This window comes from Melitaea cinxia, chromosome 26 (assembly GCF_905220565.1).
Source record: "Melitaea cinxia chromosome 26, ilMelCinx1.1, whole genome shotgun sequence".
Lineage (NCBI taxonomy): Eukaryota > Metazoa > Arthropoda > Insecta > Lepidoptera > Nymphalidae > Melitaea > Melitaea cinxia.
This window is the reverse complement of record NC_059419.1, coordinates 1,316,121-1,335,678: the sequence shown is the minus strand read 5'-3', so window position 1 is coordinate 1,335,678 and position 19,558 is coordinate 1,316,121.

The window sequence follows — 19,558 nt, the reverse complement described above, 5'->3', positions numbered from 1 at the left end:
AACTTTATTTGACGATTGATTATTAATTATTATATGCTCTAAAGATTGCAGTTTAATGTAATTGTATTTTATTAAAATTTCAACGGGATTTGAAAAATCTTTACATTGAGAAAATTCGTCAGTATTTATTTTTGAACAAAGGTTTAAGATATCGTATAATAAATTTTCAATTTTATTGAGATACGGATTTAAAGATATAAGGTCTATATATGTTATGACTTTCCAATAATCGTTATAAAAATTAATATTCGTAATAGGTTCAAAATAAATTCCAGGACTATGAGATATAGGAATGATACTTGATTCAGCGTGGCTTCGGCTTCCATAGCATAAAGCTCTGAAAAATTAAAAATGAATAATTTTAAGGTGCGGAAATAGCAGGCTTAATCTCGTTTGTGTGATATTTAATATGTTTACGACCTATTTGTATGGTTACATTATGTTTATTGTGTACTTTTATGATTTTGTATGGACCTTTCCATATCGGTGATAGAGCCTTACGGAGTCGGTGATGGTATTTTACATATACTGAGTCACCAGTTTTATATGAAATTTCGCGTGAACTATAATCATAATATTGTTTAGACTTTTCTTTGCTATTAATTATATTTTGAATAGCTTTTTCCCTACTAACACGCATTCGATATTGCAAAGATCGAATATATTCATTGTAAGTTGTATTGTTATTGGTTTCATATAGAGAATTAGGAATGTTAGGTTTATGACCATATAATAATTCATAAGGGGTGAAATTAGTAGTGCAATGAGGGGTAGTATTAATAGCTAGTATTGCGGTAAATAAATAGCAATGCCAATCGTTTTGGTTTTCGTTTACGAATGATTTTAAATATTCTTTTAATGTAGCATGTGAGCGTTCTAGAGCTCCGTTTGTTTGTGGATGATAGGGTGTAGTAAATAGAGCTTTAACTTTTAGGATTTGAGTTAATTCTTTGAATAATTCAGACGTAAAACAAGTACCTAAATCCGTTAAAATTGTTTTAGGGAAACCGAAAAGAGACATAAAATGTACAAGATTTCTGGCTATTTCTTCACTGGTAGCCGTGACCATGGGATAGGCACTAGAAAATTTCGTTAAGTCATCTTGTAGTGTAAGGATAAATTTAAATTTTTGATAACCTGCTTCAGGTAAGGGACCAACGATGTCGAGAGCTAAACGTTCAAATGGTTTAGTGGAAGTAGAAGTTATCTCCATTGGAGCCTTATTGGACATTCTCAATGGTTTATTAATTTGACATAATTGACATTTCTTTACATAATCTACGATATCAGAGCGCATACCTTTCCAGTAATAGGCAGCTTTAATTCGATTATACATACGATTTGACCCTGGGTGACCTGCAATAGGTGAGTCATGATTTTCTTTTAAAATTTTAGGGATTTCCACGGGAGTAGGATAAATTAGTTGGTTTTTATATATATGGATTTTGATATTAGTATTATGGAAAATATAAGCAATCATGTTATATATTTTAATATAAGCTAGTTTAGAAAATGGATCTGAAAAATCCGATAAAGCGAGATCTGTAATATCAGGATTTTCAATTACAATTTTATTTCTAAGTTTTATTAGTAAATTGTAAATATCTTTAAATTTAGTTTCTTCATAATGATGAACTTTAGTAAACAGAAAATAGTAAGATTTATTCTTATCATTTACGCATTGAATTGTAAAAGGTTCGCGTTCAGAATTTAATAAGTCCTCGGGCTTTTCTAACTGCGCTAATATTTCTTCACAGTGAGGTATCGATGAGTCGAAATCTAAAGAGACGGGACACACAATGATTTTTTGTTTAGATAAATGTAATCCTTCTGTGCATTCCAAAATTATAGTATTCGAAGTAGAAAGTTTATTAGTAAATTGATCCTTAAAATATTTTTCATAACTAGAATTATTTAAAGTATTAATATTTATAACATTGACGGGACAGCGAGATAACGCATCGGCGTTAGAGTTAAGTCGACCTTGTTTATAAACGATTTCGTAATCATACTCTTCGAGTTTTAGGCGCCAACGAATGAGTCTACTACCGGGATCTTTAACGTTAAATAACCATACTAGTGGTCTATGATCGGTGACAATTTTAAATTTGTTACCATAAAGATAGGGACGGAACGTCTTGACTGCGAATAAAATTGCTAAAAGTTCTTTTTCAGTGGTCGAATAATTACCTTCAGGACGATTTAAAGTACGTGACGCGTAAGCTATCGGCTTATCTTTACCTATAGGACCTTGGGATAAAACTGCACCTACGGCGTAATTACTTGCGTCCGTGGTTACTATAAACGGTTGAGAAAAATCTGGGTATTGAAGCAGCGGGGCATTAATTAATTTTCCTTTCAAAACATCGAAAGCAATCTGTTGTTCCTGAGACCAGTGAAAAGTTGCGTCTTTTTTTAATAAAGAAGTAAGTGGTTTAGTTAATTTGGAGAAATTTTCGATAAATCGGCGATAATAGCCTACTAGACCTAAGAAAGACTTAATTTCTTTAGGATTTTTAGGAACTGGGAATTGTGAAACGGCCTTTACTTTATCAGGATTTGGGGAAACACCTTTGTCGGTGATAATATGGCCAAGGTAAGTGACTTCGTGTCTTAGAAACTCGCATTTGTCTGGCTGAAGCTTTAAGTTAAATTGGCGAAATTTGTCGAATACAAGTTTTAATTTAATCATGTGATCTTGTAAATTTTGACTGTATATTATACAATCGTCTAAATAAATATAACAATGTAAGCCTTGTAACCCTGATAATACGGTATTCATTAGCCTTTGAAACGTGGCTGGGGCATTTTTTAACCCAAAAGGCATTCTAGTAAACTCGTAGTGTCCAGACATGCTTGAATTTGTGCTTATTGTGAATCCTGTTTTTGGAGCATCTTTGGGACATGTCTTTAACTGATGAAAGCCACTTGTAAGATCCAGAGTACTAAAATACTTGCAATGACCTAGTTGGTCAAGAATGTCGGTGATAAGAGGTAGTGGATAAGTTTCGGAAACAGTGACGTCATTAAGGCGACGGTAATCAATTACTATTCTCCACTTTTGTTTGCCAGAAGCATCCATCTTTTTCGGAACTACCCATACCGGGGCGCTCCACGGCGAAATAGAAGGTCGGATAATGTCTTGGTCCAACATCTTTCGAATTTGGGAATCGACTTCCTCTTTGTGGCACTCGGGAAACCGATAAGATTTGACATGAATAGGAGGTGCATCACCTGTATTAATAGTGTGTTCAATAGCATTCGTGAAGGTTAAGGGTTCACCGTCTATATGAAAAATATCTGTATATAAAGAACAACACTCTAAGAGAGCTTTTCGCTCTTCATCATTTAGATGTGAACAGCGTATAAGACTTAAAACTTTATTTGCACGATCAAATTTATTAGTCGAAATAGAATTAATATTAAAACAAGATTCCGAATTGAAACAATCACGTTCAATTGGCGTTAACGTTACATGATAATTCTTTACTTCAATATCATTTTCAGTTGTATTTAAAATAGAAAGATTTATTTTCTTATTTGGTTTTACCTTTACTATACAATTAGCGACATAAACACCTTCACTTAAGGTGTGATTTAATACGAGAGCTTCATTGTTATGATATAAGTCGGGCGAGTAATTTGATACAGTGCACTCGATAACGGCTTCAGCACGAGCCGGAATGATATAAGTTGGCTGTGTATAGATAATCGGAATAGAATGATTCATTATTGTCATAAATTTAGAATAATAATTAATATTTGATTTAAAATAATTGCAAAAATCACTACCGATAATTCCGTCATAATTATTTAAATTAATATTATCTTTTGTTACGTGAAATTTATATTTAAATATTTCGTTAGAGATATTAAATTCCATTTGAAAGGTACCTAATGTTTCCACAGGATTTTCAGAACTGTTAATTCCTTTTAATTTGACAATTTCATTCGATAAATTTGGTATTTGTAAAAGACAGGAACCTTTTATAATACTGATAGATGATCCCGTATCGACAAGGAAACACAATTTATTCGAGGCAAGTTTGGAATATAAGTAAATATGAGGTAAAGACACCTTTTTGCTATAATTATTAATTTCATAAATAAGTTTGGATTTGCAATTAGTATTTGAGTCACATGTATGTAACAAAGTTTTAATATTAGAGTTAGTATTTTGGGCATTATTTTGGCAATTAATTTTACCACTAGAAATAGTAGAATTAAGTTCATTTGATCGAGACATACATTTAGAGTTATTTAAGTTAGATTTGAATGATATATTCTTAGAGTTAGTAACATTTTGACACTTATGGTGATTAGTTTTGCCTTGAAAAATAGTAGGACTCGGCTCTTTTGGCTGAGATATAGATTTAGTAAAGTTAGTATGACTCAACACTTTTGGTTGAGATTTGGATTTAGTAGAGTTAGTAGGATTCAACATTTTTTGTTGAAATTTAGATTTAGTAGAATTAGTATGACTCAACACTTTTGGTTGAGATTTGGATTTAGTAGAGTTAGTAGGATTCAACATTATTTGTTGAAATTTAGATTTAGTAGATTTAGTATGACTCAACACTTTTGGTTGAGATTTAGATTTAGTAGAATTACTCGTAATAGGATTCAACATTTTGTGTTGAAATTTAGATTTAGTAAAATTAGTAGAAAAGTTAGAATATGGCGTGTCCTTATGACCTTGAATGGATTTTGGCAGACACGGAACCAAAATCCTTTTTAATTTAAATCTTCATGACGATTAATCGATTGAGAATCATTTATATAATTATTCGGTTCGTTTTGACATGTATGTGCACCGGCAATATTAGAATTAGCATTTGACGTGTCATGTTGCACGTTGCTTGTATTCACACGGCGTTTCATATTAAATTGACGCTTGCGACATTCCATGATCGTATGACCGACGTGTTTACAATAATTACACGTTTTATTATAAAATATATTAGAGTTTTTATTTAAATTATTATTTGGATTTATGTGAAATAGTTTTCGCGAATATTTAGGCTCTTTATTTTTATAGCAATCTGAGGAACTATGTCCTACCTTATTACATATTGAACACTGTTTCTGAGGTCTTGAATTAATTTTGTATAAATTAAATAATTTTTCCTCGTCAGTTGCGTATTGTATCGCATCACTGAGAGTTAGAGGGTTTTTACACCTGACGATATTAGAAATTGAAGGGTTAAGCCCTAATAAAAATGAATTTAAAGCAAGGTCTTCCATGGCAGCTATACGGCCTGGAAGCTCGCTCTCGTCTTTACAGCTATAATAGATATCTGAATGTATTCGCGTTAAAATTTGCTCTATCCTTAATGAATATTTTGTTACGTCTTCATTTGGCAATTGTTTCGAATGTTGTAAATCGGACAATAAATGAGTCGCATGTTTCTTTTCTCCGAATGTAGACCTTAGAAATGTTTTTAAGTCTGTCCAATTTGAAAAATGTTTTAAACTGCATGCAACTTGAGCTTTACCTTCTAATTGCGATAATATGAATTTACATAAAATTTGTTGTTGGTCTGAATTAGCTAGTGACATCGCATTCTCACAATTGGTGAGAAATGCAGGGAGTGATTCTCTATCCCCACTATATGATTTGATAAATTTTGTTAAAAAGGATAATGTTATTTTTTCAGACATTTCGGTTCTTTTTAATGATTCCGCTTTAAGAGACATTAGCTTTAAATACTATTATGTATGCTGAGCTTATAATAGGACAAAAAAAAAATACAATAAGTACAATATGACAATGATAGAATTAAAATGCTTAAATATAAAATTAAGTAGATTCAGAGTTTATAATTACGATTTAGAACACTGATTTAGAACACTAATTTAGAAAACTTTACTAATTTTAGCACTTTTAGCTCTTAAATTTCGGTTTGATAATTTATAAATATCACAAAACACTTACAAGAAAACGGCAATACACACTCGCATGTCGTCGCGTGGGAACCGGTGTCGCGTTGCTGTGACGTCTCTCGTAACTGGAGCGGATGGAACTTTTTCGCTTGGTGTGGTGAGCTAGACCTGGAGACCCGGAGACTTGGAGCGGGCTCAGACGATATGCTGAGGCTGACCGTCGTCCTGGATGCAGTAGCTGGAGCGGGCTCACGCTTAAGAGCGGAGGCTGATCGTCGTCCTTTGAGCGGCTGGAGCGGGCTCACGCTTAAGAGCGGAGGCTGATCGTCGTCCTTTGAGCGGCTGGAGCGGGCTCACGCTTAAGAGCGGAGGCTTATCGTCGTCCTTTGTAGTTGACGCAGGCTTAACCTTTGGTCAAGGCTTACTGTCGGTCAAAAATTAAGGGTGGCTCTGTTCGGATACCAGCGTCTGTTGTTTGACTCTATGTCGTCAGACTTCTCTGGTATCCCACTTCTGACACCAATTTGTTAGGATGCCGACCCTGTTTGTCTTTTTAAAAAAAAACTATACTACACCGCTAACTGCTTTATTTAAAAAGATTGGACACAATGTTGGAAAACTGACTTCCGAACTTTAAATTGATGTCCGATCTACTCGGGGCTCTGAGTCTAACTGACTGTTTTTTAATAAAAATAATATTAACGAAGAAACAATATAATTCAATTGCTGAGTAATGATAAAACTATAGGAAAAATACAGTGTATAATATTAATGCTTATGAAGCTTTTACTGCGTTGTAAAATGGGATATAACAGATCGTATATATATAATATATTTTATGTATGTTCGGGGACAGCTTCGTCGTTTATGAACCGATTTTGATAATCCTTTTTTTCTTGGAAAGAAGATATCCCAGGGGTGATGATAGAATCCCAGAGAAATCGAAGGAAACTCTCGAAAACCGTAGTGGCGACTAGTGCGTTTGTTAATTTTTTTTCGTCTCCCTACGTTGTATTACTTTTCGATGTAATTGAAGACGGTTTTTTTTTGTTTGCGAGCAAACACAATTATATTACTGGCGCTGTCCCACTGCTTGGTTTCAAGAAGCTTAAATGTAAAATATAAAAGAAAGATGATACATATCTTATGTTTTTGATGTTGTTATTATCATAAACATATTCATCGACTTTATTGTACATCAAAACAAAAATATTACATAAAACAATAACATAGCAAAGTATCGTATCTATATATCATATAATATCTGCACATAAGTATCTATTAATATCTCATATTTATTTCCACCACGTACAATTTTCCTTGCTGTATTTTCCTCGGAACTAGAATTGAATTTTAAATAAAAGTTACCATTTTTAACCGTTACAAGTATTAATCTTATTTTTACAAATAATATAGGAACAAAAAATTGCTTACATACAATGTTATTGACTGATAGCTTTACTAACGATGAGTTATATCTGAATAAATTACTAACTTTTGTTTATTTCTAAAGTTTCGATCTCGTCTTGTGTAAGCAATAATCGCGAATAAAAGAAAAATAGCAAAAAATAACAATAAATATTACAATCGTTATAAACAATATAAGGTATTCTATGTTTTCAAGTTAATATAACCTGAGTTATAGATCGCGTCACGTGGCAAACCTAGCGATGTATATGCTTAGAAATGGAATGCAATATTTTATTCTATAACACATAATTTTGCACAATAATGTATATCTAAACTTTAAATCTCACAGAACCGTTATTTCATGATTAGTCAGTCAAACAGACACTCAGGCCTATAGCATTAGTAACAAGTAAGAGCTAAACGTATAGTTCTGCATACAGTAATCACAAGTAGTTAGTCACAGGGTCAAGGCGAGCGCTCGCGTGCTCGGTCTACACGTGAGGAGTTTCACAAGGAGCACGTTTGAGGCCGCAATTGTTAATATTATACAACGATGATAGCCGACTGTATCTCTACAGGATTCGTTCTAGGATGCTAAGTGACGGAGAACTTGATACACGAGCTATAAATTATATTTATTATACGGTTATAACGAGTTGATATTAATTGATGGAACGTAATACCATTTGTGGGTAATAATAATTATCTATAAAAAGCGTCTTGATGTTAAAATAAATTGGATATGAATAATGACATTTATTATAGATGTTAATTTGACTTTAAACCGACCTTTTGAAGAAGATGACATTTGTTTGATTTAGTATTCTTTTATTTAGCGAAGATGTGAGAAAATGTGTGATAATTCTTGTTTTAGCCCACTAAACGTATTTTGTTAAAACTGATACTACATTTCAAGGGTTGTCCCGTAAGTTTGTAAACAAAAGTCGCTCTGGAGTCATAGATCAAGTAAAAAAAAATAGATAACGCACTTAGAACAAAAAAGTGAAGCCACTTTTTTAAATATGTGTGAGTGAGTGAAGTGTTGACACTTTTTAAAAAAAGTCCCTGTAAATTTAAACATGGATTAAACACAATAATTTTATTATAGGTAAAATGGGTATGCGAAAATAAAAATCTGTTTATAGTTTTAAATATATTTACTCCTTTTTTTGCTTCAAATTGTTAAATAAATCTATTGCAGCCATGTTTTGATTTAATGAATTATATAAATCTGTGTCAATGAAAATTGCGTTTTTAAGTAATTGATGATTCCTCTGAAGGGTAAGTTCCTGTTTTAAAGACGTCTAACTCTGTTGTAATGATTTAATTTTTTTACATTTTTTTTTAAAAATAAAGTTCCTGTTTTTTTAACTTTATCTTAGTTTATGTTTTCTAGGTGTATCAAAGATTGAATCTTGGTTAACGACTAATTTTAGACTCATCCGGTAGGTCCTAGAACAAAAAATTCAACATTAAAATACCTAGTAGTAAGTAGTAGTATATACGTGATGGTACTCTGCGAAGTTCACGTTTTGTACCGTACATGTCAGCTTTATCAAAATGGTTTGAACAAACCACACTAGATGAGGATGGCTGTCGTTGTAGTTTATTTCAGCTCAGTCGCACAGCAGTTACCTATTCTATCTATATCCTATTAAAATATTCGTTCGAAACTTAAAATCATGATATTTAGTAGTAAAATATGAATAGTTAATTCACAAATTTAAACAGACACAAACGAGTTAACAATTCATATTGACTTCAATTTAGGTAAAACATAAAATCACACGATAAAAAAAAAAACACAATAATGATGTCTACTTTCTACTTAATTATTTTTCTATGATTGCCTACAATTTAGTTACCCGCATTTTGGGCTAATGGAAATAAGAATTACTGGTAACACTCCCTTGGTACGTCATTTCGGGGCATAGAAATTATAAGTTCCGAATAACCTCAATATTATTTTGGAATAACAAAAAATATAAAGTTTTGTATGTACTTACGTGTGAAACGATATTTCTTCAGACTTTTTGTTCACTTTGGTATTGTTTTTGCACCATTTAATTACAAAAGAACGGCATTTTATAGGCAAAGTTACTGTACGAGGCCCTGTGAGATACTAACGAAAATGAGCGTAGTTTGATGCATATGCGTGCGTGAGCGCGTGTGTTTACTTGAAGGAGCCGAGTTTTGTGGCTTCAGTTACGACAAAGGCCGCGCATTATCTACTTTTTTTTACCTCATCTATGTCTGGAGTATAAAAAGTCGATTTATGTCTGCTGCAATTATGTATGTATATCTATATCAATACAAATAAATAAAATTGGAGTGTCTGTTTGTAATATTAAAATAACTGATTTTTATGAAATGTATATGGATGTATAGACGGTACATATACAAAAATAACATTTTTTTACATTTTTTTTCTGTAACGGCTGGATTGATTTTGACATGACTTTCACTGGCTGAAATGTAGTAAGGAGTAACTTCAGCTACTTTTATTTCAGAAATTTATTGATAAGTAGTTTTTTGTTAAGTTCCACGCGGAGAAAGTCGCGGCCACAGCTAGTATTATAATAATTTTGAACAAAATGACTCAAATGACTTAAATGTTAATGTCGGACGATGCAGGATGAAATAAAAAAGTGAATTGAAAAGAATGGAGTATGCAGAATTACGGCTTACTGTCTGTCTGTTTGTTTGTTCCGGCTAATCTCTGAAACGACTGGACCGATTTTGACGGGACTTTTACTGGCAGATAGCTGATGTAATAAGGAGTAACTTAGGCTACTTTTATTTTAGAAATTTATTTATTTTATAAGTCTGCGAACTGAACAATAACTTTTAGTTAAATTCCAAGTGGACGAAGTCGTGGGCACAGTTAGTTAAAAAATAAAACTATTGAACTCGTTTCATAACGCTTCGGCCTGTAATATCCCACTACTGGGCATAGGCCTCTTTCCCCCATGTAGGAGAAGGATCAGAGATTAATCCACCACACTGGTCCAATGCGGGTTGGCGGAAACTATTGAACTCGCATCATATTTTTTTTATATTTGTTTTTTTTTTTTTTTTATATATTTATCTTATCAAGATAAATTAATGTAATAAGCAAACTTATACATGTTGTGTATTTTCGTACACAGAACACCGTCGAAATAGCCTTTGTTACATCCGTTTCAAAAGAATTCATTCCTCTCTGTTTTTGTTATTCGTGAGAAAACTCATAATTCTTAATAACAATAAAATTAATTTATTCGGCTATATTTTATTAACTTCTTACTAACAACTTTTTTATCTTTATACATGTTAGTCGTTACGTTTATTGAACATACTACAAATTCACACATTATGTAATTTTATGTAATTATATGTGATATTGTATAAATTAATACATTTTAATTTTAATTAGGTTTCATTAAATTTCGAGGTGATTCATATGTGAACGGCTATTTTAGCAAATTTTCGCATCATCTTTTCATCTACATTAATTTAGCTTATTTGAGATATTACAATAGTTTTAATTGATTAACTATTAAAAGTTCAAATAACCTAATTAATAAAATAATTAAGATAAAAACGATGATTATTAAAGGCATACATTTATTTAGGTGACCTTTTTACTATCTTGTTGTATTTAAATTTGAAATATATTTTGTAAGTGTATTGTTATAATTAAATAAATATAAATAAAATTTAATGTATCTGTGATTTCAAAGTACCTACCTGCTTATTATCAAATGAATTTAGTAATTTATACGATATTAAAACACAAACAAATGATTTAAAAAAAAAATGTCTGTCTGTCTTCCTGTTTGTTCGCGCTTATCTTCGTAACGGCTGAACCAATTTTATGGGACTTTCACTAGAAGATAGAGAAGCTTGTGGAGCAACATATATGTTACTTTTTATCCCGGAATTACTGCAAAATCGGGATTAACGCGGGAAAAATTTAGCTTATTTACCGCGCGCTAGTAAGTAGCGCTCAGATAGATATTAAATAACCAAACGTCTTCTATTAAATACGTCATGTGAGTAAATCTATAGATATACTGCTGCCCCGGCAAACTTTGTTTTGAGCAAATCTATACATATATGTTATTAACCCCCTTAATCCCTCCCGTATAACTAAGGAGCATGAAAAAAAGATGTTGACCGATTCTCAGACCTACCTGATATCCACACAAAATTTCATAAAGATCGGTCCAGCCGTTTCAGAGGAGTATGCTAACTAGCATTGTGACACGAGAATTTTATATATAAGAGAATACTAAACATTTTTGAATATCATATCAAAAATTGATCGCTCCAGCGCGGATCGAACCCGCGTCTCCGACTGACCGTATCGGCACTCTAGCCAATTAAGCTATGGATCGATGTACCCGCTAGATCGAAATTTTTGATATGATGATTTTTATATTCGGTTCAAGCGAACTGTGGCGCCGTCTTTAGTGAGTTCTTTACAGAAACCCGTAACTATTCAAAGTTTCATATTACAATGAAAATCTTTGACAAGAGACTACACCATGCTATTTTTAATATGTACGATTTTATTTTTGTGTTACCCACACATTAGGATCATATTATGTGTTTACTGTTTGTTTCCGGAAATTCCCATTTATTTATTTATTTCCCAAAATAAATAAATAAATATAGATGTTGGTCGTGGTCTGGGCATTTGTTGCATGTGTGTTCTGACCCCCGACTCATAATTCCACCACCACTGGGGCCGTAGACATTTCTAGAGAAACTTAATTATGACATCAATCAATGTCTGTCTAATTTTTTACAGCAATTGACTGTTTAAAGGTTATAATAAGTAATTAACTTTCAAATAACATTCAAAAACTCTTACGCGATAGTTTAAAACCACGTGTTAATCAAAATCAAAAACAACTTTATTCGAAAAGGCCCCATGGGCACTTTTGAATCGTCGTTTTACAAATTAAAACTTTAATAATTGTGTTTGCTCGCAAACGAAAAAAAACCGACTTCAATTACATCGACAAGTAATACAACGTAGATCGACGAAAAAATAGTCAAGCAACTACGCGTTATCAAAGATTACTCAAAAAGTAGTTATCAGATCTCGATAAAATTTATATGTGACCATATGATAAACATCAGCTTTCGATTAAATTAAAAATCATCATAATCGGTACACCCAGTAAAAAGTTATTACGGATTTTCGAGAGTTTCCCTCGATTTCTCTGGGATCCCATCATCAGATCCTGGTTTTCTTATCACGGTACCAAACAAGGGATATCCCCTTTCCAACAAAAAAAGAATTATCAAAATCGGTACATCCAGTAGAAAGTTATGCGGCATAATACAACGTAGGTCGACGAAAAAAGCGTCAAGTAAAAACGGATTATTAGATATAACTCGAAAAGTAGTTGTTAGATCTCAAATAAATTTAAATGGGACCAATTGGCACACACCACCTTTGGATTAAAACAAAATTTGTTGAAATCGGTCAACCCGGTCAAAAGTTCTGATGTAACATACATAAAAAAAAAAAAAAAAAAAAACAGTCGAATTGAGAACCTCCTCCTTTTTTGGAAGTCGGTTAAAAATGATTATTATTTTTGTAAAAGTAAAGCTACAACCAACTGCTGCAGTCACCAACCCGCCTGTCCAGCGTGATGTCTATGGGCAAAAAAACACACGAGTTCATGCCATTTTTGGCGCGAACTTGGACTGTGATAGGCTGAAGTGATGATGATGATGATGATGAAAGCTACAACCGATTCGGGATATAGACTCTGCAGAGAAGAATCGGCAGCATACTCCGCAGTTCAACCGCGGGGCGCAGCTATGTTATTACTATAAATAAACAAATATTTCAACCTACAAACGCGGGTAGCTTTCGAATTCGAATGCTTTAAGTAACAACCGGCTGATAAAGATATCTAATAAAATATGTGTAAATATATGAAGAATTTAAATATACTTTTTAATAATTCGACTAATATTAAACCTGATCGAGACACATAGAAACTCGCTTGGTTCGAAAAAATAAACATTAATTAAATTATAAAATTCAAAATCGATATCAAAATTAAAGATTTAATAAATGAAAACATATTTCGTAACGCATTCAACCTCACATTCATCATATTTCGAAACATAAATTATTATATATTTAAAATAAGATACAATTTATAATAATCTTTATATATTTTTTAAATACTATAAAAATGTTAAAAAATTAATCTATGTATGTTAAATTTTTCCGTCTAATGAGGAAGAATTCAATTAATAATAAATTCAAGACGATTCGTGCCAACTTCGCTAAAATGCAAGCTATGTTTTTAATTCTGATTTTCCTTAGTATATGTGGGTTTGCTCGCAAACGAAAAAAAAAACGACTGACGATCATCGACAAGTAATACAACGTAAATAGACAAAAAAAAAAAATCAAATACGCATCATTTGGATTAACTCGAAAAGTGCTGGTCTGATCGCGATGAAATTTAAACGGAACCACATAAAAGCGCTGACTTTCGATTAAAAAATCATCAAAATCAGAACGCTTCAGCCTGTAATATCCCACTGTTGGGCATAGGCCTCTTACTCCGTGTAGGAGAAGGATCAGAGCTTTATCCACCACGCTGCTCCAATGCGGGTTGGCGGATATATTCCCTACTATGAGTAACGATCGCTATCAGGTGTACACGATAACAACCGGGACCGACGGCTTAACGTACTATCCGAGGCAAAATCAGTACATCCATTAAAAAGTTACAAGGTTACACACTTAAAAAATATATTCGAACTGAAAATATCTCCTTTTTTTTAAGTCGGTTAAAAAACCTTGCGAAAAGAAAATAGCGCCTACAACACTTAGGAATGATCAATCTTTCAACTGGTGAAAGAAGTTAAAATAGGTAAGTTAAAATAGGTTCAATATTTCTAGAGATTATCCCCTACAAACAAAGTCAAAATTTTTATCATATTTAGTGTAAATTGTGATTTGAAATTAATTTCCCTCAAAGAACACTTATGGGTAGATTATAAATGTATTAAAAGTATTATAAGTATATAAATGAATAGTTATAAATTTTTATTAGCACTCGGGTCAATGTCATCACGACCTGATGTATTTATTCCAAAAATCTATACAAATAAATAAAATTGGAGTGTCTGTTTGTAATATTAAAATAGCCGCTTTTTACTAAATGCATATGGATGCATGTGGACGGTATATATACCAAAATAACATTTTTTTACAATTTTTGTCTGTAACGGCTGGATTGATTTTGACGGGACTTTCACTGGCTGCAATAGCTGATGTAGTAAGGAGTAACTTAAGCTACTTTTATTTCAGAAATATATTGATAAGTAGCTTTTTGTTAAGATCCACGCGGAGAAAGTCGCAGCCACAGCTAGTATTATAATAATTTTGAACAAAATGACTCAAACGACTTAAATGTTAATGTCGGACGATGCAGGATAAAATAAAAAAGTGAATTGAAAAGAATGGAGTATGCAGAATTACGGCCGGCAATTCGACTGATATCTTTGTAAATTATATGGTCGATGAAAATTTCAACACTTTTTCTTTTATATGATTACACTGTCCAACTGATGACAGTGAAATTACTACAAGAAATGTGGCTATTTTATTTTTTATTTTATTTATGTATAAATGATTATGTAAGATAATACTCATAGTAAACAAATATATTGACTGTTTATTACTACCATTCCCCGTTTTCTTTTTGAGTCATTACCTGTTTAAATACAGAAGGTTGAAGTATTTGTTATATATTTAACTAGATGACCCGGTGAACTTCGTATCACTCACATATATATGTGAAAAATATGGACAAAGGCTTTCTGAACAACTTTTTTTGACAATAGACGTCAAATGTTTCACAACTAGAAACATTTAGTATCCTATGGGAGTCCAGTTATAAAAGAAGAAGAAGAAGAACATATAGTATTGGATTGTTATACCCTTCATACGTACAAAGCACTTCGAATCATCTTTTTTAATGCCGTGCGCCAAGAAGTAGAATTCTCTGCCGGCGTCTGTATTTCTGAGTTCATACAACCCGATCATGTTCAAAGCGCGAGTGAACAGGCTTCTTCTCCATTCTCGACCTTGTCTCTGTTCTAGAGCTAGACTGGGGTCAAGATAAGCCCATAATATAATTTAAAAAAAAATGTTTTTAGAATTGTTGTTTTTAGCATTTTCCGTTACTTATTATTTATGTTTCTCACCGTGTAGACACCTTGAACTCCCACAAATATTTCAAGAATAAATTAGCCAAATCAGTCCAGCCATACTCGAGTTTTAGCGAGAAAAACGAACAGCAAATGATGATGATATATATATAGATAAAGTATCTGTATGAACTATACTATGCCCATAAGTGAACTTACAGTTCTTGAAGGAATAAAGTCCTTTAAACCTAACCTAATTATTACAATAATATAATATTTATTTAAATAATGTTTACTTAGTATTTTTTAATTCTTTCTTTGTTTGAAAGGAGATATCCCTGATGTAATACCATGATAAGGAAACCAGGATCTGATGATGGGATCTCAGAGAAATCGAGGGAAACTCGAAAATCCGTATAACTTTTTACTGGGTGTACCGATTTTGATAATTTTCAATTTAATCGAGAGCCGATGTTTATCATGTGGTCACATTTAAATTTCATCGAGATCTGATTACAACTTTTGGAGTAATCTTTGATAATGCGTATTTACTCGACAAATATTTCGTCTACCTACGTTTTATTACTTGTCGATATAATTGAAGTCGGTTTTTTTTCGTTTGCCTACAAACACAATTATATGTTTGGCTTGCCTCCGTCTCGACCGAAGACAAATATAGACAAATCCAGAAAGACGACTCTAAAGAAAATTTTATATACTCAAAATTTAAAATCGTATTCAATATATGTTATTTATTTAATAAAAAATAAAATAAATAAATAAATAAATAAAAATAACAAGCGCTAATAACGTTATCTGTTTCGATCCGACTAGTTTTTGTTTAAAATATTTCTATTCAAGGTGACCAGTCGTCGCTATATCGTTGTTAGCCAAACATGTAAGTTATTTTTTGTTACGATCTCTCGCTAATGTATATTTTAGTTACCATGCGACATTTTTGTAAAATTTAAACATCTAAATGGACACATATTTTTTGTTTTTGTTTTTTTTTTATATTGATATGAGATATACGTAATGTTTACGCTAATTACCCGACTGCCAAGGAAGGGTTATATTTTTCGCGCGTATCTTGTATGTATGTATGTATGTATGTATGTATGTATGTATGTTTGTATGTAATATTCTTTACTACCTCATATTTCCAGAACCACTGAACGGATTTACTTAATTGAGGTATCGTTAGGTTCGTCTTAGCTGCCCAAGTGTTCTTAGATAGGTGACATTAAAAAAAATCAAACATGGCGGCTGCGCGAAGCCATTGTAGTTAAGGACGCTATCACATTTTTCACTCGCTCAAGTTTAGGTATTTAAATCGCAACACAATAACATTACGCGTACGCACACATTGATACCGCTATCTGCTCGATTTTGTACCGACGTAACTAATCTTGGTACTTGAAAGTATTAATTTTTAATTTTACTGGTATTGATTAGTAAATTTAGTTGTAAGTTTAAAGTCGAACTTGGTAACTGTTACTAAGTACCTACTATTCACGGAACCTCTCCCCTACTCTGTTTATGACGATGTCTTAAGGCGTCAGGGTATCTACTACTCGTTCGTCGTACTATACAATAAAATATAATAGATAATAATACGCTTATTTTTATAATTCAAAATCACATACAATTTTAAGTTATATTATTATAGTTTTAACATTATAATAATATAAACATAACATATTTTACGTAAACAATCTATACAAATAAATAAAATTGGAGTGTCCTTTAGTTATATTAAAATACTGCTTTTTGCTAAATGCATACGGATGTATACACGGTCCATATACCAAAATAATATTTTTCCAATTTTTGTCTGTCTGTCTGTCGGTATGTTCCGGCTAATCTCTGAAACGGGTGGACCGATTTTGACGGTACTTTCACTGGGATATATCTTATGCAATAAGGAGTAACATAGGCTGCTTCTATTTTAGAAATTTATTTATTTTATAACTCTGCAAACGGAACAATGATGATGATGATGAATGTAAATTTAAAATAAAATAATTTTTAACAAAAAAAAAAACCGACTTCAAACAGGAAACTTCTTCAATATTATAAAATATTTATTTAATCATTTCTGATTAACTAAATCAAAATACGAATTACTTTGTACTTAGTAAGTTTATTTTTCACTTTTTAGTTTCCTGTTAGAAGTCGGTTTTTTTTTTGTTAAAAATTATTTTATTTTACAATTTTTAGTGATGGGTAGACCTAACAAGGATGCTTTTTCTCTTATGTCGGGGGTCCGGAAACATAGACAATACACAAGCACAAACACCCAGATCATGACAAACATCTTATATGGCCAATACAAATGTCTGTCCTGCGCGGAGATTGAACCCACTAACGCCAGCGCAACAGCCAGTGCTGTGACCGCTGCGCTAACGCGTCGTCATACTATGAGTAAAGTTCGCTATCAGGTGCACGTAATAACAACCGGGACTGACAGCCTACCGTGTTCTCCGAGGCTAGGTTGGGAGAACCACAAGGATTAACAACTAGATTGAAAATAAATATTTGTATAAACATAAATATCCACTCCAAGCGGGAATTGAACCCGCGACCGTCAGTGTTTAGGCGCCGCCGACGCGGCACATGCACCATTATATCAAAGCGGTCGTCAAACAGCAAAAGGTAACTGCTATAAATTGTTGAGAAATTCCCTCGAGTGTTTATGGGCTCCATCATCAAACCTGGTCCTGTGACACAGATGACCACACAGCAGGTAATTCCTCGAATATCTTTCGTCTCCATCATCAGACTGTAATACACTTGTAACTCATATAGGTGCAAAGTTCTCATCGATAGAAACGAATTAAGTTCAAACAGCAGGTAATTGCTATAAATCGTTAAAGAGTTCCCTCGACTATCTTTTGTCTCCATCATCAGACTGTAATGGCACTTATAACTAATACAGGTGCAAAGTTCTCATCAATAGAAACGAATTAAGATCAAAAAGCAGGTAATTGCTATAAATTGTTGAAGAGTTCCCTCGACTATCTTTCTTCTCCATCATCAATCAGATCGACTCCAGACCTTTATTAAATAGTAGTGCTTTATAGTACTTAATGAAAACATGATTAAATTTACTAGTCACCCGTACGATTTTTGAAAGTTTCCCTCGATTTCTCTGGGATCCCATCATCAGATCCTAGTTTCCTTATCATAGTACCAAACTAGGGATATCTCCTTCCCAACAAAAAAAGAATTATCAAAATCGGTTCATAAACGAAAAAGTTATTTCCGAACATACATTAAAAAAATATATATATATATATATATATATAACGGTCGAATTGAGTAACCTCCTCCTTTTTTTGAAGTCGGTTGAAAAGAAGACAAATTGTAAAGATTACTTATTATTATTGATTATTATATATAAACCAGATGCATAGCAAAGACAATCGATTGTGAAGTATCAATTTCGTCCAAGCACAGTACACACAAAAAACTCATTTTTTACGTAATTATTACTTGCGCTGAAGCGATACAGCCGTGCTTCCATGAGCGCGTTTCGGCGCGGAATGACGAACGACGATGGTTCACTTGTAAAAAATGTATGAAGAAATTTGAGAGCGTTTCTTATTTTTCTCATAAATGGAAATATTATTTATTTTTATATAAAATATCTAGCGCTACGCATAGAGGACTAAATAAGCAACAATTTCTTAGTGTATTTATTTTTCTTAGTGCAGTGTATTTAGGCTATAATGGTTCCAATTCAGACCCGTCTTTTTTTTAATTTTTTGCGATTTCTGTGATGGTTAAACTGTATTTGTGTGAAAAGTTTGTATGGGGCTATAGAATTTTTATGGTCTCACTCGGAGATGAATATATTATCTTTCATTTGAAACCAAGATATCCTCTCAGGGTGACTCCTAATTAATTAAAATGGTACGTGAAAAACACTGATATTTGTAGAAAAATGTGATAGCGTCCTTAATGAAAAAAAATTTTTTTCTCGAATACTACAATATGGGTATCAAATTGAAGGGCACAATACAAGGATCTTAAAAAGGCGTATTATGATTATTATTACCGTAATACTAATAAAGAAATACAATATTAA